The 22,829-nt window shown below is 38.5% G+C and overlaps 1 protein-coding gene across 20 annotated transcripts in view; it reads right to left on the bottom strand.

The window, feature by feature from the left end:
• The window catches only part of SOX6 (SRY-box transcription factor 6), a 451,605-nt gene that overhangs the window by 303,304 nt on the left and 125,472 nt on the right, over positions 1–22,829 (bottom strand). The window contains exon 1 of one of the 20 annotated variants that reach the window (XM_048853506.2): positions 11,916–11,963. The exons of 17 other annotated variants lie outside the window; for them this stretch is intronic. The gene's annotated coding sequence lies outside the window, so the exon portion shown is untranslated. Of the gene's footprint in view, positions 1–11,416; positions 11,515–11,915; positions 11,964–22,829 lie in introns of those variants that run through there. 2 more of the 20 variants (XM_048853491.2, XM_048853507.2) reach the window with 2 other exon arrangements.

The following is a 22,829-nucleotide window of genomic DNA, read 5'->3' as shown; positions in this document are numbered from 1 at the left end:
CAACTTTCCCTCTAATTTTTGACAGGCCATGTGCACAAAAAATTTCTTCTGTGCAAAGTTTTGTGCGGTGTTTCACCGTATGTGCAGGGTTTAGGATCTGTGTGCACGCGCACACGTGCACAGCTTAGCGGGAACAGTGGTCAGACCAATGGTCCATCTAGCCCAGTATCCTGTCTTTCTACAGTGGCCAATGCCAGGTGCTTCAGAGGGAATAAACAGAACAGGTAATCATCAAGTGACCTGTCACCCATTCCCAGCTTCTGGCAAACAGAGGCTAAGGACACTTCAGAGCATGGTTTTGCATCCCTGACCATCCTGGCTAATAGCCATTGATGCACCTATCCTCGATAAACTTATCCAGTTCCTTTTTGAACCCTGTTATAGTCTTGGCCTTCACAATATCCATATCCTCTGGCAAAGAGTTCCACGAATTTGTTGTGTGAAGAAGTACTTGTTTTTGTTTGTTTTAAACCTGGCTACTATTAATTTCATTTGGTGAGCCCTAGTTCTTGAGTTATGAGAAAGACTAAATAATACTTCTTTATTTATTTTCTCCCCACTCGTCATGATTTTATATCCATCTTTAGTTGTCTCTTTTCCACGCTGAAAAGTCCCAGACTTATTAATCTCTCCTCATATGGAAGATTCTCCATACCCCTGACTATTTTGCTGTCCTTTACTGTACCTTTTCCAATTCCAATATATCTTTTTTGAGATTGGGGGAACGACATATGCAGTATTCAAGATGTGGGCGTACCATGGATTTATATAGAAGCAATATGATATTTTCTGTCTTCTTATCTATCCCTTTCTTAATGTTTCCCAGCCTTGTATTACCATTTTTGACTGTGCTGCACATTGAGTGGAGGTTTTCAGAGAATTATCCACAATGACTCCAAGATCTCTTTCTTGAGTGGTAACAGCTAATTTAGACCCCCATCATTTAATTTCTTCCTAACACTTACCTAACACTCTGATTACCTTTTCCAGACCTGAAGAATAGTTCTCTGTAGCTCCAAAAGCTTGTCTTTTCACCAGCAGAAGTTGGTCCAATAAAAGATATTACCTCATCCACTTTGTCTCATGTCCTGGGACCAACACAGCTACTACAGAATTCTTTACCACATTCAGTTAATGGTTGGTTTGTGGCCTGAATCATGACGGTTTACATCCCCTCGTCTCAAAAAAAAAAAAATCCTAACCTAGATGGTAGATGTTTTCATTACCGATATAACTGTCTCATACCTTTCCTCATCAGTTTTAATTTTCAGTTACACTAAATGTCCATTTTCTCTTATATTATGAAAGACAAATCTTGTCTTTTCTATATCACTCATTATTTTGTAAACCTCTGTTATGGCTTTTCTCTAAACTAAGGAGCCCCAATATTTTTAGTTTCTCTTAATATGGAAGTATTTTCACACCAACTAATCAAATTCATCACCTGTCTCTGATGTATCTTTAAATTTATGATATATCTTTTTGAGATGGGCTGGTGGGAACTGGAGACTATTTCAGGTGAGTGAGTACCACTGATTTGTATAATGGCATAATCATATTTTGAGTATTATTTTACATCCCATTCTTTATAGCTCCTAACATGGTGTTCACATTTTAAACGAGGATTGCAGGCTGAGCAGAAGATATAGAGATGCCCATAGTGATACCTAAGTGTTTAAAATGACTTTAGAACAGGGGTGGGCAAACTACGGCCCATGAGCCGCACCATGCAGCTCAACCCCGCTCCGGCCAGAGCGCTGGATCGGGGCTGCACCACACGGCTCAGCCCTGCTCCAGCGCTCTGGATGGGGCACGGCGTCGGGGCTGCATCACACAGCTCCCGGAAACTGCGGCCCCACTCCAGCTCCTACATGCTCAAATGGGAGCTGCAGGGGCAGTGCCTGCGGATGGGGCAACATGCAGACCCGTCTGGCCGCACCTCCGCATAGGAGCCAGAGAAAGGACATGCCACTGCTTCTGGGAGCCACTTGAGCCTGCACCCCGAGCCTCTCCCCATGCCCCTCAATCCCAGCCCAGAGCACCCTCCTGCACCCCAAACCTCTCATCCCCAGCCCCATCCCAGAGCCCGCACCCCCTCTCACACCCCAACCCCAATTTTGTGAGCATTCATGGCCCACCATACAATTTCTATTCCCTGATGTGGCCCTCAGGCCAAAAAGTTTGCCCACCCCTGATTTAGAACCAAGCAGGATATGTAAGTAGTTCAAATTATTCTATTCAAAATACATTTATGCAATGTACCCTGCGTTTTTCAACACTCATCTGACGTATTATTATTATTAGCATCACAGATAATGACATTTTTTAAATAAATGATTTTAAACCCAACACTTTTCTTTTAAACAAGTGTGTAAAATTTGCTAATGTGTCAAGGGGCTAAAATCAGACAGAAGTTCAGATATATTACTATATGTGACTGTGGATCTGTGGACAATATTTTAATGGGTTTCTGTTGTAAAGAAAACAGGGCAGATACAACATGTGAACAAGCATATCTGAGCAAAAAGGGATCTTTTAAAAACATACACCAAAAAGAAATAACTTTGGGCTTGATCCTGTGCCCATTCAAATAGATGGCAAAGCTCCCATTGACCTCAGTGGTGCGAAGGAACAGGTCCTTATACATGTTCAAGCTGTAAAATGTACATACTTTATTATCCTGAGTGACAGACTTTACTGCTAATTCAAGACATTTGACAGGCAAGTAGGATTAATATCACAAGGATCACTCCTAAGCTCAGGTTTCTTATTTACCAAGGAAACATTCATAGCCATCTAGACAATGGAAAGACTCGTTAACATAAATATAGTTCAATTTAGAGCTCATAAGCAAATTAGGTAGGTTCATTCACTGGATGATTGTACAAAAAGTCCTCAGAATGAAAAGCAGGTTAAAAGATTATGGTGTCCAAAAAGAAAATGCAACCCAAACAAACAAGATTAAGCATGTGACAGACCAAAAGGCAATTTTAAAAGGCACCAGCTCTTACTGTCTAGAGAGTTTACTAAGGAGATAAAGTATATGCTATTGCTATAAATGTTGCCAAAGGAGTGGTTTACAATGCATTTCGCCTTGAAAACCTGGTAAAAATAAACTTAACAAAGAACATCAGTACAATCGCTCTAATCTCTAAAAGCAATTATGTATATTTTAGGTAATAAACTGATGTGTACAATGTCCAATTTCTTATCTGTATAAAATCAGAAACACAATAGGTGCAAGTTAAGGCATTACAACCTTTGGATAGCCAATTGGTCACTGCTCTGCCAGACTTCATCTCTTAAATTTTACAGTTGAAGTAAAAATTGCTAAAGCAATCAAAGACAAACTAGGCATTCTAATCAAAGCTTAGCTAATGTTTTTATAAATTAATTCTAATTATATTAACTGAAATAACAGACTAGTCTATTACTACAAATCAGTTTTGAAGATTAAGTGTGGCCTACTGGATAGAGCATTGGACTGGGGCTCAGGATAGTTGGGTTCTATTCTAATTCTACCCTGCTGGGTGACCTTGGGCAAGTCACTGTGCAGATCTGTGCCTCAGTTTTTCTGTCTGTAAAATAGGGATAATGACATTGACATTCTTTGTAAAGTGCTTTGAGATCTACTCATGAAAAGCTCTGTATAAGAGCTAGGTTTTATTATTATACATCACAGACACACTCTTTGGTTATATACAACAGGACTGTCCTGAAATCTTGTGCCTTGTATCAATCTGCTAGTTAGCCAGGACATCAACATGCATAAACAAATAAATGTACAGTAGATGTACATATATGCATATATACACAATTATATTTGTATACACACACCCCAATATAGACATATATACAGATGGACTCCTAATAGATGGAATGATAAGCAGACATCCTATAGAAAGAAGATACTAAATCCTGTGGAGGGAAAACACTAAATTGCCACTAACCAGGAATGGAGGTTTCATAAATGAACCTAAGTTCCAGACAGTGCTCACAGTTACACTGATGCATACTGCTCAGAGTTATACTGGTGTATAGCAGAGTAAACGCCAGTGAAGTCCACGGATTTATTTCAGTGGAACACAGAGCAGAATGTGGCCTCAAAGGTATATCCTCCCTGAATTGCTATTATTGTTCATTCTGATTGATACAACAGTGTTATTCATTATTATTGTTATTATTAATGATTTTATTGACTTCTGCATCAAGTCCAAGACTCAGCACTTGTTCCACTATAGGAAATCTATGCAAGAATATACTAAATACCTAGATCTGAATCCTGACAAATGAAGGAGGCTTATTATTGGTTGCCATAAATGAGAGCGGCATCTGAGGCATTCATAATCAGGCCGCATTACCTACATTACATTATATGCCAACACTTCTTTAAATGAACCTGGTTGTCACTATGTATGCACATATTATAAATGTATACATGCACCATCACAAGAGTTGTGATCAGCTGATCTACCGCCATTCAGTCCTTAGATCTGAACATCTGAGGCCTATTGGCAGGGCAACTTCTGTGGAGTGGCCCTTGAGTTGTTCTGTCAGAAAACCAGTCTGTTAACCTTGAGCCACAGTATAAAGTTCATAGGTAAAATCTTGGCTCTGTCTAACTCAGTAGCAAAACTCCCATTGACTTCAGTAGGACCCATCTATGTATCTACACAGGCTTTTTCAGGAGAGGGTGTTGATGAATTATACCTTAAGTCTCCTATATCCTGATCCTGCAAAATATTGTGTGTGGGTAGATTTTTTTACCCACACAGATCCCTTTGCAGGATCAGAACCTTAACTTACAAATTCTCCAGAGCAGCAATCCTGCCCTACTCTATGTCTATATATACTCAATATAAAATGTCATGTAAATTTATAGAATTTTATAAATTATTTTAATAAAAATAAATATTGATATTTCTGCCAATAGCTTATTATGGGGTTGAGTCTCTCTAGATTTGGTTGACATTAGTCAATTAATTTTGTATAGTTTTAATAATTTATGACGATATGCCCAGAGATATGGGCACATTTTTTAAAAAAATCTAAACATAAACAAACAATTGCTACACTGCTGGTGGTGCAGTTTTCATTTGCATGAGTTAAATGAGGATACCACTACTGATAAAGGAAGGAGGAGAAGTTATGTTTAATTAGTGCAGATAAAATCTTACAAAAATGCTAGACAGTATAATATCCCTTGGTCTGTGTATGTTCATATGCCTATGGAAATGAGTAGGTAGTTTTGTTTCTAACAGTCACACATCCCTGGGGCCAGTACATTAAAAAGTGTGAGCATTTACCAATTAAGGTATTTTGCTTGCATCCTTAAAAGGTCAACGGCATCATAGTGCAGATATCACTCAGGGAAAGGCTCAAGAAATAATTTTCTGGCACCAAAATTATTTTCTAATTAGTTCCCTAAAACCTTTTTATTTTTTTACTAAAAAGGTTAAAATTAAGTTTTACGAACCTCCACAAAAGACAGATTGTCACTGACACTTTCTGATTAAAAAGGCACTTGTCCTCATTCCCTCCTTGCTTGTGAGTTAGAGATCACCAGTAAGTTCCAGACAGTGCTCACAGTTACACTGATGCATACTGCTCAGAGTTATACTGGTGTATAACAGAGTAACAGCCAGTGAAGTCCAGGGATTTATTTCAGTGGAACATAGAGCAGAATGTGGCCTCAAAGGTATATCCTCCCTGAATCCATGAATTGCTATTATTGTTCATTCTGATTGATACAACAGTGTCATTAATTATTATCGTTATTATTAATTATTTTGTTGACTTCTGCATCAAGTCCAAGACTCAGCACTTGTTCTGCTATAGGAAATCTATGCAAGAATATACTAAATACCTAGATCTGAGTCCTGACAAATGAAGGAGGCTTATTATTGGTTACTTATAAAACAGTGGCTCTCTTTCTAAGCAGAATTTAAAATGAAACAAAACAATGTTTCTCCCCTTTAGGGTTTTATTTGACCTTTATATTAAATAACACTGTAGATTAGTAATCAGGCTTAGCAGACAGCTGACATGGGGTCACCAATAGCTACTTCAGGCTGCTTCAAAACTGTGGTAGCTGTAATGTGGTGATAGCCTTAAATGGACTATGACTGATGAGAAAAGGGAGAAGAAAAAACAAAAACAATCAGCAACTTTCTATAAAACCACTTTACAAAGAAAAATGTATGGGCCGTTGAAAAGTCATAAATAAGATAGATTCGGCATGAACACTGAGATGCCATTTCAATTACAGCAACAAATGCTAAGAGCCTAATTCAATAAAGATAGAGCTACCCATGAGCAACTTATATTTAGGCCAAATTTTTCACATGAAAATTGTGATGCAACCTCATTTTAAAATTATTATATATGTACACACACATACATAAGTAAGTAGGAAAGCAGAACATGACTTGTCTAAGTGGGAATAGTTCTATGTTTGGAAGTAAGTGTGGTCACGAGGAAAAGCTCCTTTTTGAAATAATGGTTACTGGAAATAGCTATAATTTGCTTATAGCGTTTCTCACCATGGTTTAAGTAGATGACTTGCACTCAATAGTGGCAGGCAGCACATATGTGTGTGTCTGTGGCCCAGAGGTAAATATGGAGCCAGAAATGCAATCCTACCCCCAGGTCATAAAGAACTAGCACAACCATTCAAAAGCAGCTATTGCAGCCCATGCTCTTCAGCTGCCTCAGTTTCCCTTCCCTCTAATGGAGTGTGGCTGAGGGATCTACCCTGCCACAGGTCCATTGGCAGCTCTTCATCCACCCTCAAACACCCATTGTGCTCCTACTAAACAGAACCACTATTTGGTATAGAAGACTCATCTGTGGGACTGTACTGGTGGGCTCCTATATGCCTACATGAGTGGGGTTAGAGCAGGTATTTCTAACCCAAGGCCAACCTTTTTTGTCTGAAGATGCCATAATAATTTAATAGTTATGCAAAAACTCATTCCTAGTTCCTTTTGAAGAAAGATTACAGCAGGCACCAGCAGATTCTTTTCCAGAGACTATGAAAAATACAGCAACACCCATATGTTATAGACTGCATGATCATTTTGTTCAAACAAAGACAGAAGGGATTTTTTCTTAATTTTACCATTCTGTGGATGTTATGCAACATCTTGCTTTAGTACCACAGAACTGCATAGTGACAGTCAAAAATTACGCATATCTGATTGCTCCCTGACTTAGCCACTAAAAGTAAAATTCATTCAAGGAACAAGAGCAATGTTTCAGAAGGTATGCCTTTTATGAAAAGTATTAGGATATGCTGGGTATAATGAAGAACACATGCAGCCTTCTAATACTCCTGATGAGAAAAACTAATGAAAATAGTTTCCTGTGACAGCACCTGATCCGTTTAGTTTTTCATGATAGCTCACTCTTTGCAACAATTTAAAATAAAATATTTTTCCATATTGCAGTAAAAACGATTGTCCTAGCTGCCAATCGAACATCCTAAAAGTTTTTCTTTCTACAGCATTAGAGAAACACATACCAAGTTTTTCTTCTTAAATGGACCCTTAAAGTTGGACTTTTAAGTCCATATTTATACACCAAAATAAGTGGCTTTATTTTCCGAGATGTTGAACACTGAGAAACTCTCACCGAAGTGAAAGCCCACAAGTTATTAGACTTGATGCAGTAGGAGGTGAGACTAGATGATTGTAATTGTCCCATATGACCCTGAAAAGTATGATTCTCTCTCTTCCTGAGAGAGAGAGAGAGAGAACACCCCCACATACTGGTCTGTACCCTCCGCTTTTGGACTCTGAAGTGGTACACATGTGCCAGCCCACATTTGCAGAGGGATGCGCTGTATTATCCTTCTTTCACTTGTTACACAACATTGAAATTCTTTAAATCGGTATCAGCCATGACTTCTCTAAGCTGCTGATGTTCTAAAGGGTCTTGATAAAAGTGTGGAGATAGCTCTTCAAGATCTTATGGTAATACAAGGGCTTGAAACATTGCTGAGCACCTGCTGCACAATATTTATCTACTTGTGTATGTAAGAGTTTCCCCTCATTGTGTGAATAACTGACCTTGGCCATTGTAACTAGAATATGAACTCTTGAACTATGCAGCCTTACACTAAATCTTGTAAAATACTTTAGCCTATCCACACAAACTCACTGAGTTCTTGATGAACTGAAACATATTCTCTCCCTCCACTCATATGCCATCACTGAGAAGGTATGTTGCAAAGAACTCAAGGGCCAGACTCAATGTTTCCCTCAGCCATTTAAGAAATAGAAATCCAACCAAATTCTCAATAACCTCCTTATTTTCTCTCTGTAGATAACCCCTGCAGGCCTAAGTCTCTCATATGTATTCACAGAATGCAGAGAGAAACAATATATACATCCATGTTCCACATCATCAACCTTACCACCTCACTGTCCCACCCATACAGCTTTAGTCAGGATGTTTTTACCACTTGCCACAACTAAAACACTGAAATGGGATGCTCAACATTTAAATCTTATAATAATGTCCACCTGGGCCCTGGGTCCAAGACTTGTACAGAACACCCTGAGCAAGTATCTTCAGTACTTTTCAAACTCAGCTACTTACCCATTCTGAAACAGTCAGGAATCTACAAATTCACTTTTACCAATAGAGGAAATGGAATGATTGAACCTTCCATAAAAATCCTCCTGCTAGAATTCTGGCTCAATTTCAGTCAAGTTAGCTCCACTAAGTCAGGAGACTATTCTTATCAATCTGCTCCAGACTTTTGTCACAGTTGTTCTGTAGAAAACTAGGAAGCTTAAATTGGCATAAAAGGGAAGATCACGGCAACTGTGGGGCAGTGATCAAGTCACTGGTTATAGCTTGCCTTCAGGTGGTTATATTATGTGTTCTCTACAAGTTTGATAAAAGTTTTTAAAATTGGCATTAAATGGGGTTCTCTGCTTGATGTTTCTGGTTTCCATTTTACACCCTTCATTTAAGCATATTGTTTTTATTTGAGTTACAGTTAATTTACACCGGTTTCCAGTTGGGGGGGGGGGAGGAGGTTGTTTGTTTTTTAAGTTCTCACCCCTTTCTCTTTAGTTCTGGCTTCTTAAAAGATACAGCTAGTGTTTGGTTCATTAAGTTTCAGCCAATAAGCTGAAATTTATAATACGTATTAAATAGATTACTGATATCAAGCTTCTACCAGTATAACCAGTACAATACCAGACTTCAGTAATACATATCTATAAGAAAATAAGAAAGTAGAGCCTGAAAACAGACTTTGGAATCCATTTAATCTAATCAGTTAATATACTATAAAATTCCATAAATACTATGCTTTATTCCTTCCAGATAAGTGTGTACCTTGTTTTGTTTTGTATAAACATAGCTACAACGTCTACTGATACCCCAACTAGGGCATTCCACAATTTGTTCCCTTGTCATTTTGACTAAACTTTTATTTTGCCTGCTTGTTTATATGTTTCCTTGTTTATAAATCTACCTTTTCCAGTCCTGAATGAGTCCCTCCTTTTGAGAAGTAGTTCGAAGAGTTTATCTGATTTGACCCTCGCTATCTCCTTTAATTTCTGGAAAACTTCAGTTCTGTCTCTTCTGAATTTGCTGCTTTTTTCCCCTCATTATTTTTTTCAGTGTTTCCAGCCTTTCTATATGTATATCATTCCTATATGTGTATATCATCCCTAAATAGTAATTGTTCTCATGCTCTTTATATCTTAACAAGATCATGGTGCTCAAACTAGGCATGGTGACCTCTTTGCGCCTAACAGCACTCTTAAAGAGCACTAGGATAACTTCTTGGGATTGTTTTGTTTGTTTCTCTTACTAAGTGTGATTGTTCAGTGTACTTTGCAGTCATTTGTTGGACTGATGACTTCCATTATTAGCAGGAGCAAGAGCAGGGGATCTTAACTAATACTAATGAGATAAATCCCCCTTTTAAAAAAAAAAATCTGACCATCTTCTGTTAACTGTCTCCTTGCCTAGGTAGGCCAGAGACACAAATAGCCATAAACAATGTGTTTCGCCAAACAAATTCAGCCTCTCTTTTCCACTTTTCCAACTGTCCTTTCTGCTCTTCTCTTCCCTTCAATTCTCCTTTGCCCGGGCCGGCCTTATCATAATCCAATTCTCAAAATTCAAAGAGAAACTAGAAGGAGCATCCAACCTGGTGCTGATGATGAGCCTGTCTTCCCTTCCCCTTTGTATGACTCATAAAATGTTAGCATGTATAATAACTAAATCCTCAGGTGGTGTGTGGGCACAGATTTGGGTTAGTTTGTGTTTTTAACTGCACTTTGATTCTCCTACTTCAACAGTCCCTTTGGTATAGCCTTCAGCCTACTTTATGGAAACAAGCTAAACAGTTGATGATGGTAAATTCTTTTCCACCAACACAGACACTAACACAGCAAAGTATAGTTATTTAACACAGTTCTATTAACAAAACCGAAATATTTTAAAAATTATGTTAAATCCATTTATGTAATTAAGACTGCACCATTTAATGATGTGAGGCAATATCATTAAATATACAGACTTTCCCTGAATTTCAGAACTGCTAGACCATTATTATTCCAACCATTTTATGCACCTCTGAGATAATAAACTGTAAACTGGAGACTATGTTGAAAAGGTAAGTTCATTCACGTATGTCTAGCAAGTAATTTCAAGAGCACACAGTCCACCTAACAAGGACATAGGAAATTGTAAATTTCCACTATAACACAGAGAAATCAGTCTTAGATGAAATTGCATAGAGATTATTTTCAAATGATCTAAACATTTTCCATATGCTCACCTCCTTCCATCCCAGTGCACACACTTTGTAACCCCACAAATGTTTATAAATTAACATAAATGAATTCAAAATGGTTTACAACAAACAAATACATGCATCAATACTGCATGAACACTGGGGCCAAGAAAACATCAGGACTGCTAAAGAGTTGTCTGCAACATATATATTTGCATAAAGCCATACAGTCTGTAAGCAGAAACATTGTATTCAGAATTACATACAACTTCTAACAACCCAGAACTTTCTCACCTAAAGAGAAATTATATAATCTTTTTGCTGGCAATTATGCAGGATTCTTTAGTATATATCACACTACAGCTTGTTTAGATTTTGCAATCACTTCTTGTTCTTAACCACAATCCAATCATGAATTTCTAAGATATTTCACTATTAAATACAATGGATCTGCTAGCAGAAATAGTTATTCTTATCAATGTTAAAAGCACCATTTTATTTCATTCATTTTGGAATGTGGAAGATCAGTATACACAGATTCATACGCTGACAGTATAACTGATTCAACAAAGATTCCCTTTAAAATTAGATATTCTTATGATGAAAAAACAAAAAGGAAAAGCCTTAATCTCTTTGAGAAGATGTCTTGCTTACCTGACTCTGCCATACCACACCGACAGGCTGAACAATATTATCAGCTCTTCAAGCACTAATTCTTGCTAACTGGAAGGATATTTTCTCTCTTGCTGGATTAATAATCAACTTTCCAGATAGTTCATTTGTAATTCTCTGCTGGTTAACCCTTTGCATTGCTCCCATTTTCCACTAAACAGTCTCCTATATGCTTTCCAGTCCATTTTAATGAGAAAACAACAAAATAAAATGATGGTACATACGTGAAACTACTATAAAATAAAAAATAAGAAGCTGATTTGGAAATTTGAGGGCAGGTATTTAATAAACTAAATACATACAACATTCAAAATGCTTTCAGACTAAACATCCTTTATAAAAGTTTGGATTTTTAAAGGACTCTAATCCCTTAAAATTAATAGGCTGAAAAGACAACTGCATTTGGATAAACCACACTATCAACAAATCGAATGCTGACAAGTCCAATGGCTCATACTACATCATGTTCCCATGAACTTACCACTTGGCCTCTCATCTTCAGTGTCTATGTGAGTGTGACACATGCCTGCTATGTTTGGAAAATAACATTTTTTATTACTGAATAGTTAGCTGAGAAATTATCACAATTATCAGTTTGTGCAAGGCCGTCCATCTGTGTTGTCAGAAAGCAAGAGCAAGAGTGGTTGGGAGCAGAGAGGAGATAAGAAAGGCTCAGAATAGCTAAAAAGGGGAGTTTAAATAAGGTCAGAACAGCTTAAGATGAAAAACCTAGTAATTACAGGGAAGTTTGTTTTTCAAAGATAATAAATAGCTAATTACAAAATCTGTTATCGATCTCACAGCTCTATTATGAAGCAAGTGAAAATTACTCAGCTGCGGTTGTGTTAAAGGTGTTAAGGGGCCCAATATGAAAAGGTGGGTGAAAACCTTAAAATCCCATCTTGAAATCACTAATCTTTGTTTTAGGGAAGTGAGATGGCCATTAGCATATGCTTTGGTCAGGGTCGGGGGGGGGGGCAGGAGGGGGTGGCAGAAAGAAAATAATTTATCAGATGACAGAAGCATCATGTTACACAAGCAGAGAAATAAGAACATGAAAAGCAGTGCTCCTACTTCCCTTTTCTTTCTAAAAAGCAACTGTCTTTGGTTTTAGGAAGCACTGGGCAAAATCCAAGAGATTACAGCCCTTTTCACTAGCAGAAATGCTTTCCCTGTAAAAATGTGCTGTAGCTGTTTTATTAAATAGCACTGAAGTACTTTTGTTTTCCCCACAGACAAAGGGGCAGAACCTCCTAAAGTTATGGCATAGCACAAAAGAGACTTTAGCTCCCTCTGCACAAAAGCAGTCCCTTATTAGGATCCCTGTAGCAAATTTATTTTTGTGCAGGATTGTAGGTCTCTCTGCAGCGGTACCTAATACTGTTTGCAATAAAAGTTCTATGATATGTGCTGTAGAATTTATGATAAAATGTTGTAAAGTGTTGAAGCAAATTTCTTTCATATTTATAGTTAATTTTATTCAGTGTGTGTTTGAAGGAAAACCTTTTAAGAACACCAATAATGTGAGAAAGCTACAACTAAATTTATTGTTAAGTATCACATCACTGGTACTGCTGGGAATTCCTCTTCTTGGGAAGAAAGCTTAAACAACATTTTCTAACACATTGGAGTGCTTCCCAGAGAAGTGATGGCCTACAGAGGCAGTGCAATACAAAACACGCTGGAATAGTAGGTCAGTAAACAAGCTTTTTCAGAGGATGAACACAAATAAATATAACTTTGTTTAATAAAGACAAATTATCAATATCTTTTGTTCTAGAAGAGGTACATTATCTCTCTCTCCTGTTTCACCTGACTCAACTAGAGGTATTTGTTCCATCACCTGATTTAGTGGTTGGCTAGAAATAATAGGACAAAACAATCTACTATTGTTACATGAGACAACAAACTTTCATGTCCTTGAAGCTCGCCATGACCTTTCATCTTTCCTATTCCCCAGCGGTCTCTCCTAACAACTAAAACTACACTCAGTTAGGCTGAATTCCAGATTGTCATAAAATGTGCCCTGTCCTTTCAGAACAAAACCAATTTTTACACCAAGGTGGGGGAGAAACACAAGGCCATTGTTCCAGCACAGATGGAAGTTAGAGTTACTAGGGCAACAGCTCTAATCCTCCTTTTTACCACCTTTTTCACATCATTGGCCTATCAAGTGTGCTACCTTTTAACTCATAAGCTCAAAAGCTGGTAGTCTAACTGGCTGCCCTAATTAGCTACGATTTTCACAGTACAGACAACATGATGAGCTAATCGAAATTTGCAAAATAATGACGTACCTCCAGCAAATATTCCTCCTCCTGAGGCCCAGTCTTAGAATAACAATAATGAGACCATTATTAGAGGAGGGCATTAAAATGCTGCACTGCTGCTAAACAGAGAACTTAATTGTTCTGGTCTTGTCCATTGAATCAACAACCTATTGTTGTGGACTTGAAAAATAAAGGACTGGAGAATGGGTGCCATAATGATTGGTCTGTGCTGCCATACCAGCACTCTGTAGAATTGTTTTCCTTTTGAAACTCTTGATGGACTAGTAGTTTTGTTTAAAAGTAATATAAAAGGCAATTGTCTGGATAAAAAGTCCTATTTATTGAAATCTTTAGAAGCAGTTGCATGGATTTGTTCGTGACCCCTGAGATAAAAACACAGGGACCATAATAATACTATTTGTAAAGGCCTGCTACCGCTGCCTACAGTAACACTAGATAATAAAGTCTTGTCTAGCTGCTGTAAGAGGAAGGAAGGCATTTCCTTAGGAGACAGTAAGAATGACAAAAGGTCAAATACTGGACAGATCCAACTAATCTGTAAATGAGAAAATATTTTATTAAACAAAATATCAATTAGGGTTTATGGTTTATATTTAAACCAATAAAGATACATGGAAATCATGTGTAGCTCAAGTGTTTTGGTTTTTTTAAATAACTATCACAAATAACCAACTTCAGCTATTTTGAATTTGTTTCAACTCCTCTGTTGAGTGATGTCCCAAACTTTGTGACTGGGAAGTCAAATAATACATCTAGAGTTGTAGGCAACTGAATAATGCAATTGGCAATTTACAGTTTTTCCTGTGTTTAAAGAGAGAGCATTCTTTGAATTGAAAATTGTAACTGGGAGGAAAAGTTTTTTAAAAATCTTAGGCATTCTTTGGTTTTAATTCTGTTTTTTAACTGATAAAACTCAAGTATGCAGTTTGAAAAGGTCATAATTTGTATAAAATAAACAGTGAGTTTCAGAGGAGAAAACAATAAAACCAGAAACTCTAGTTTTAATCCAGCAAAACATTTGTCAAAATATATTGTTCTCAGTTCCATCAATATAAAATGGCAATAAGCCCATGAGTTAGTCTAGATTTATGCCGGTGGAAATGAAATCAGAATAAGATATGGATCAGAAATAAGATAATGCAACAGTGCAAACTGAGACTCTAAAGTTAATACAAACAAGAAGAAACAGAAGTTAGCCCCCAAAGTGATCCCACAGGTATTTTTGACATTAACTTCAGTGGCAGCAGATTCAGATCTTCACTTACTCTATTATAATCAACATTTTGTCGCCAATGTTAAAAAAAGAAAGAAAGAAAAAGTTAGAAGTTAAAGGTTAACTCACACTACATTTTTAACAGTAGCCAGACAGGTTTACATGCTGTAAAGGTGTCTTGCATGTAGAATCACAGAGCATATTTTCTCTAGAGTCAGGGGCTTTTCTTTTGTAAATTGAAAAATGCATAATATAAAGAAGTATTAAATTGTAAATAAGACCTCTTGCTTCATTCAATCCATGCTTCATTTATCTTCATCTTGTTAGGCTAACTTAATTAACAATCTCAGTGTTGCACACTTTCTCTTTTCATTACATCAAATAATGGCCTGGATGTGGGAGGAAGCCCTCACCACAGGGATCTTGAAACACTACCTTGAGGAAGAGTTTCTTACATATGTATTGCTTTAGCAATATTGACTAGCTAGATGTATTAATCTTACAACATATATTAAATGGACTCTTCACTGCTTTAAAAGAATTATGTTCCAAATTTCTTTAAAAAAAAACATTTTAGAGGCCTTTAATAGAAAGTAAAAAAACAACAACAACAAACTGGCATCATAAATTCATAACTAGTTTTTACTCAATACTTTATTTAATATAAAAAACAATTGCACTCAGGATACAAACAGTTTGTACCCAATTATGTATACCACCCAAAACAACATAATGTGTCAGATTACTCAACCAAAGCTGTCATACCATTTGCCTGTGAATGTTCTGTATATAATTAATTGGATGATTGGAATGATTTCATTGGTGAATCTGGTTATTTTAATACTGTAATAGGGAGCACAGTGTTAAACTATACAACAAGTTTTCCTGCTTTAACCTACAATATTATGGCATCTGGAGCTATGCAAATGGACAAAATAGTAAAGCCTTTTTTAATCTTACCCCGATCAACCAGCCCTCTTTCTCCTAGTGTTTCTTATTTAATTAAAACAGACACTGACAGAAGGACATGGATTAGGACTGTAATGATGCATTTACTTAGATTAATCGGAGGCTCCTCTTGGAGTAATGGCTTAAACAAAGAACAAAAGGAAATTGTTATGAAACAGCCTTTTATCCCAGGCAAAGGTCACATTATGAGGTTTTTAATTTTGTCAGCCTCTGTTACACTGGGCCTTGCGACTGGAACGAGATTTTTTTTTCTCCCCAACGCCAGTTATTATAACACAGCCATTAAATCTGCAAATTAAAATGTCTGATTTTAAAACAGGTTGCTTAGTTTCAGAACCCTCTAATTAGCATGTTGTGCATTGTTGTGAAGAAATGAAGCCTAAAATGCTAATGACCTGCTGCCAGGTGACAATACTGTTGCGCAAAATAATAAGGATCCTTTCAAGTAATAATAATAATAATAATAATATTAATACTCAGCTCTTATGAATTATCCAACCTCAGGTCTGTTCTGCACCACATGTGCTTAAAGAAACAATGTGCATCCAGCCAGAGATCTGAGTTCCACAGACAACACAACAGTGTTCCATATGAAAACTGGAGAGAAGTTTATATCCACCAAGACATTAGAAGAGGAGGGCAAAGCAAGGAAAGTCACCAGAAGCCAAGTGAAACTGGGGTCAGGCACAGGGAAAAGCAAGGAATAGGAAATTCTCAGTCTCGATCAAGGAAGAAATTCCAGAGCCAACTTCTCTTGAACTGACAAGCAGGGACAGCAATTGGGAGTTTTATGAGGGAATTCTCCAGGTGAAGGAAGTTACCCTTGGAGTGAGTTTTCTGTCAGTTTGTTTGTTGTGCTTGCATGCGTGTAGTGTGTCTGCTTAATGAAGTTTGTAGTGTGGTCTATTTGTGGGGACTGTGTGCTGAGACTAGCCACCTACTAGGCACGGTTGAGAGCTTCTTAACGAAGCTCTAGCCTACCATTCTTTGATCCTTAATCCCTTTAGGATCCCTTGATGAGGGGGCAGGGCTGACTCAAGGAAAACAAGGGTTAAAAAAAAGCCAGCTTGAAACTGACCAGAAGAGCTAGTAACCAGGAGCAGAAAACAGTTAGTTTTGCAAAGGAGTTAGAAGAGGGAGTATGAGAGCGAGATACACCTAATAAACATTTTATAAACTTAGGCCAATAAGACCCATGCAAAAAAACCAAAAAACAAAACCCAAAAACAAAAGAACAAACAAACAAAACCCAAGGCCCTGCAAGAGTAAAAATAATGCAGGCAGAAGTCCAGCAGCAGAGTGGGGACTATCCAGTTTATTGCACTGAATGCAGCTTGTACAATTACTTGCCTTGTAGGCAAGTGGTGTGTGTGTGCATTCTGTGCAAGCAGCTCATGGCCTGCAGAGACCGAGTGCAGGCTCTTTAGACCAGCATGGCTGAGACAGAAATATACATAGACAAGACTTTCTGGGACAAGTAGAGCACTCCCACCCCCAGTCTGACAGCCTCTATGCTGTTGAGGAGGATGAAAGTCTCCAGGAAGGAGAACATCAAGCTGGAGCAGATGGAAATGATCCCATAGTTGGGACTCTCCTTCCAGAAGATGTAATGGTATCCTCTCGCACAGAGGATACCCCTCAGGAGAGGGAACCCCAGTTATTAGGAAGAGACAGGTAATGGTAATGGGAGATTTGATTATTAGAAATATTGATAGTTGGGTTTATCACTGGGAGAACTGCATGGTGAATTGCCTGCTGCGTGCCAAAGACTGTGGACCTTTCAAGACATCTAGACAGATATATGTACACTGCTGATGGTCATGGTACATGTATGCCAATGACAGAGGCAAAGGTATGAGAGAGGTCCTGGAAGCCAAATTTAGGCTGCTAAGAAAAAGATTAAAGTCCTGGATCTCCATGGCAGCATTCTTTGAAATGCTTCTATTTCTACATGCAGGGCCAGGAAGACAGGCAGAACTGCAGGGTCTCAATGCATAGATGAGACGATGGCATTTAAAGGAGGGATTTAGGTTTACTACGAACTGAAGAACCTTTTGGGAAAGGAGGAGCCTATACAGGAAGCATGGGCTCCACCTAAACCAAAACAAAACCAGATTGCTGGTAAGTGAAATTAAAAAGGTCATAGAGGATTTTTTAAACAATGGGCTAGGGAAAAAAACAACAGGTGCGGAGAAGCACACAGTTTGGACAGACACATCCCCTGGGGGAGGATTTATTAAAGAGGATACTTTATATCCTAGTAAAAAGAGGATAGAAGCTGATAAAATATAGATAAGGAACTGAAGAGAAACAGTCAAACAAAACAGAGTCCCATTCAATTACATCACATGCAGGCAAACAACTAAATATTGACAAATTTTATAAGTGCTTGTATACAAATACAGAAGTCTAAATGCTAAGATGGATGAACTTGAATGCCTTGCATTAAATAAGGATATTGATATAACAGGCATTACAGAAACTTGGTGGAACTATGATAATCAATAAAAAGAACAGGAGTACTTGTGGCACCTTAGAGACTAACAAATTGATTAGAGCATAAGCTTTTATGGGCTACAGCCCACTTCATCGGATGCATATAATGGAATATATAGTAAGAAGATATATATACACACACATACAGAGAAGTTGGAAGTTGCCATACAAACTGTGAGAGGCTAATTAGTTAAGATGAGCTATTATCAGCATGAGAAAAAAACTTTTGTTGTAATAATCAAGATGGCCCATTTAGACAGTTGACAAGAAGGTGTGAGGATACTTAACTTAGGGAAATAGATTCAATATGTGTAATGACCCAGCCTCTCCCAGTCTCTATTCAAACCCAAGTTAATGGTATCTAGTTTGCATATTAATTCAAGCTAAGCAATGTCTCATTGCAGTCTGTTTTTGAAGCTTTTCTGTTGCAAAATTGCCACCCTTAAATCTTTTACTCAGTGGTCAGAGAGGTTGTAGTGATCTCCTACCAGTTTTTGAATGTTATGATTCCTGATGTCAGATTTGTGTCCATTTATTCTTTTGCATAGAGACTGTCCAGTCTGGCCAATGTACATGGCAGAGGGGCATTGCTGGCACATGATGGCATATATCAGATTGGTAGATGTGCAGGTGAATGAGCCCCTGATGGAGTGGCTAATGTGATTAGGTCCTATGATGGTGTCACTTGAATAAATATGTGGACAGAGCTGGCATCGGGCTTTGTTGCAAGGATACGTTCCTGGGTTAGTGTTTTTGTTGTGTGGTGAGTGGTTGCTGGAGAGTATTTGCTTCAGGTTGGGGGGCTGTCTGTAAGTGAGGACTGGTCTGTCTCCCAAGATCTGTGAGAGTGAGGGATCATTTTTCAGGATAGGTTGTAAATCTTTGATGATGCGCTGGAGAGGTTTTAGCTGGGGGCTGAAGGTGACGGCTAGTGGCGTTCTGTTATTTTCTTTGTGGGCCTGTCCTGTAGTAGGTGATTTCTGGCTCTGTCAATCTGTTTTTTCACTTCAGCAGGTGGGTACTGTAGTTTTAAGAATGCTTGATAGAGATCTTGTAGGTTACATAATGTATAGGAATGACAGAGTAGGTTGTGCTCGTGGAGGAGTGGCATTATATGTGAAAGAAGGGCATAGAATCAAATATAGTAAAAATCTTAAATGAATCAAACAGAATCTCTATATCTAGAAACTCAATGCTTGAATAATAAGAGTATAACAGTAGAAATATACTCCTTACCAGGATAGTAATGGTGATTGTGAAATGCTCAGGGTAAAGACAGCATCCATAGTCCTCTGCCCAACAATGAAACCTGATTGCTGTGGACAATGAGGTCTGCTAAGGAGTGAAGACCTTTCCAGGGAGTTATAACAATGAGACTGACCTGTATAGGTCACACTTAGTGTAAGATCCTTTGCTCTCATACAGGGACACTATGATGTTGTCTTTCCATTCTGCTGGTACTTTGCCTGATGCCCATACTTTTAAGAACATGCTATCTGATGCTCACTGGCTCCAAGACATTTTTTTTAGCAGCTCGGGTGGAATAATATCACATCCAGCAGCATGTCCATTCTGCATCTTTTAGATAGCCTTTCGTACTTCAAGTTATGAAGAATCAGTATTTGTCCCTGGTCTTGCAGCTGTGCGGTTTGCCAAGTCACAGAGCTCTGGACAGTCTTCAGCAGGTGCATGGTTCAGCACAATAAGCTAATAACTTTCATAATGTGTTTTCCATCTGTCCAGGACTGTGTCCATCAATAGGCAGTGAGAGCCATCTGGTTTTGTGATAGAGATGTTAGAAGTTTGTTTATAGCTGCCACCCAGGGGATGCAGATTGTTTATTTTTGGCTGTCCTCTGCTTCATCATCCAGGAAGTTGATGTAGATCTCTTGGTCACATTGTGTCACAGCCTGGAAAATGCCTTTCAGCTGTTTATGTTCTTGCACACCTCACTGCTTACATGCTTCTGCTCTCCCTCCACTAATATATCAATCATAATGATATAAGGGAAAGTGGTAAATCTCTGACATCTCACAGGTAGTGGCAAGAAGGGTCCTCTCCAAGAGAACTACAGCCATGGTGACTTCTGCATGGCCCCAAACAGTGTCCCTTACTGAGAACATTGAAGTGGAGCTGTCAGACAGGCAACCTAGATGGAGCCCACTGGGCCAAAAAACATTCCACAACCATCAAGAGGAAGAGGAAATAGAGTACCAGTGATTCCCCATCCCCAACATAATACAGGGATCCTGGGCCAACCTCTCCTTCAAACAGAGCTGCATAGGCATTACAACATTCCCTGAAAGTGACAGTGAGTGGAAAGAGAAACTGAGGATCTGATTGTGGCAGCACAGGGATGGATGTCAGCTCATTTGCATGAGTTTCCCATCCTCCATGCAGTTCTGCATCACCATGCTGCCAAGTGCAGGTGGATTCCATTCCATCCCCAACAATCCATCAGCCTGGCAAGCAAGCCAGATTAGGTGATAGTAGCGGTATATCTAGAAGCATGTCTCGGAGCCTGGGTCTACTGTCTCAGGCTCGTGCTATGATGCTAAAAACAGCTGTGCAGACATTTTGGCTCAGGCTGGGGGTCAATTTATGAATTTGCCAGGGTGACAGATTTTAAAGCTAAAATCTAACAAACTATATTAATTCATAAATTGGCCCCCTTTCATGTTTACATTCAGGCTCTGAATACCCCACCTCCCTCCAGGCTTCAGAGCCCAAGGCCCAGCCCAGCCTGAATGTCTATACAATTGGTTTTTGGGCCATAGAGCAAGCCCCGTGAGCCTGAGTCTGTAGACCTTTGGGGGAGGGATAGCTCAGTGGTTTGAGCATTGGCCTACTAAACCCAGGCTTGGGAGTTCAATCCTTGAGGGGGCCATTTAGGGATCTGGGGCAAAAATTGGGGATTGTTCCTGCTTTGAGCAGGGGGTTGGACTAGATGACCTCCTGAGGTCACTTCCAACCCTGATATTCTATGATTTTGTGACCTGGGCTCTGAGACTTGCAGCTGTAGGTTTTAAAAATGCAGTGTAGATATACCCTAAGAGGTACTGCACCTGTCAGTGTTGTGTAACACAGGAATTTTGAAGTTCAAATGAACCCAAAAACCTTCTATTATGTTCCAAACCATAAACTGGCTATATCTAAAACCCCAAGCCATGTGAGTCAAGGGTTTGGATTTCTATATTTTAGTAAGTAAGGGTAAAATTCTGTCCTCCCCTGCTCATTTGGAATAGTACCTTACTCAGTCAATAGTCTCAGTAGTCCCACTATGGGTAGGAGTGTCACAGTCTGGCCCTGAAGAAATATTTACATAGCTACATGTAAGTCACTGAAATGCCTACATTAACAGAAAATACGTTTCTCTTCACAGGTATTGTCAGTTTTTACAGTCAAACAATTATCAGTCCTTGTTTTGTTTTCCAAATGGCAAATAAAGTCTGGTAGACAAAGATTTACTTGTGAAATCTGATATGAAACAGAATAATATGTAGTTGAGAACAGACTGAAAACTTGGCAGTATCGATCTAAAACTGGGGGTACTACTGTCATCTGCTAGCATGGCTGTTTTCCTGCCAGGGCAAAAGAATCGTATCTTAACGGATCAGAACATATTTTCACAGAAACACATTTTAAAATATACCTTGGTGGATTCTTCACTATTATTCTACCTCAGCAAACAAAAAAAACCCAAACAAACAAACAAAAACTCCACCTCTGAGAAACAGAAAGAGAAAATAAGCTAACAACTTGAGTAACAAAAGTAGTACACTAGCGGACACTCTATACCTAGTGAAAAACAGAACTTGAGAAAAGTGGTATTTGGCCTGAGCCTTCAAACCCTCCCCTTGCCTCCATTTGGAATTCTGCACACAGAGTGTGAAGGATTGAGCCCGAATATAGCACATTTTAAAGACACTGTAATGTTTGCAATTATATTATATATGTATTTATAAGCACAATGAATATACATTGGGATAAATTGGTCTCCAGAAGGTATATTTGTTGCTTAATGTTGAAGTATGTGTCATTGCCTTTTTGGTGAATGAGGTAAAATTTGCATCAGCCTCCTACACACAGTGGTAGTATGTGCTTTAAGATCAGAGCTGCTTAGATAATAAATTATCTGCATCATTTAACATCTACTGGATAGAAGGCTATCCAGGTAAAATCTTAATCCACACACCATTAGAACAATCAGTTCCTGCGTGGCTACAGTACTTCGTGTCCTGTGGCTTCTACTGAATATCTGTATATTATATTAGTATTTATATTAGCGTACATAGCAGAGAAGCAGCAATTTAAGACTTCAGCATAGCAATCTGGCTGTTCAGGCTGGCACAGCAGCAGTTACTAGCATGGCATATTGGAAACACTAGCTAAGCAGTTGTGTAGAATCAGGAATCATGCTGGTGTG

This window comes from Caretta caretta, chromosome 6 (genome assembly GCF_965140235.1).
Source record: "Caretta caretta isolate rCarCar2 chromosome 6, rCarCar1.hap1, whole genome shotgun sequence".
NCBI classification, from domain to species: Eukaryota; Metazoa; Chordata; order Testudines; family Cheloniidae; genus Caretta; species Caretta caretta.
Note: the sequence above shows the minus strand (reverse complement) of the source record. Positions and strands in the feature narration are given on the sequence as shown.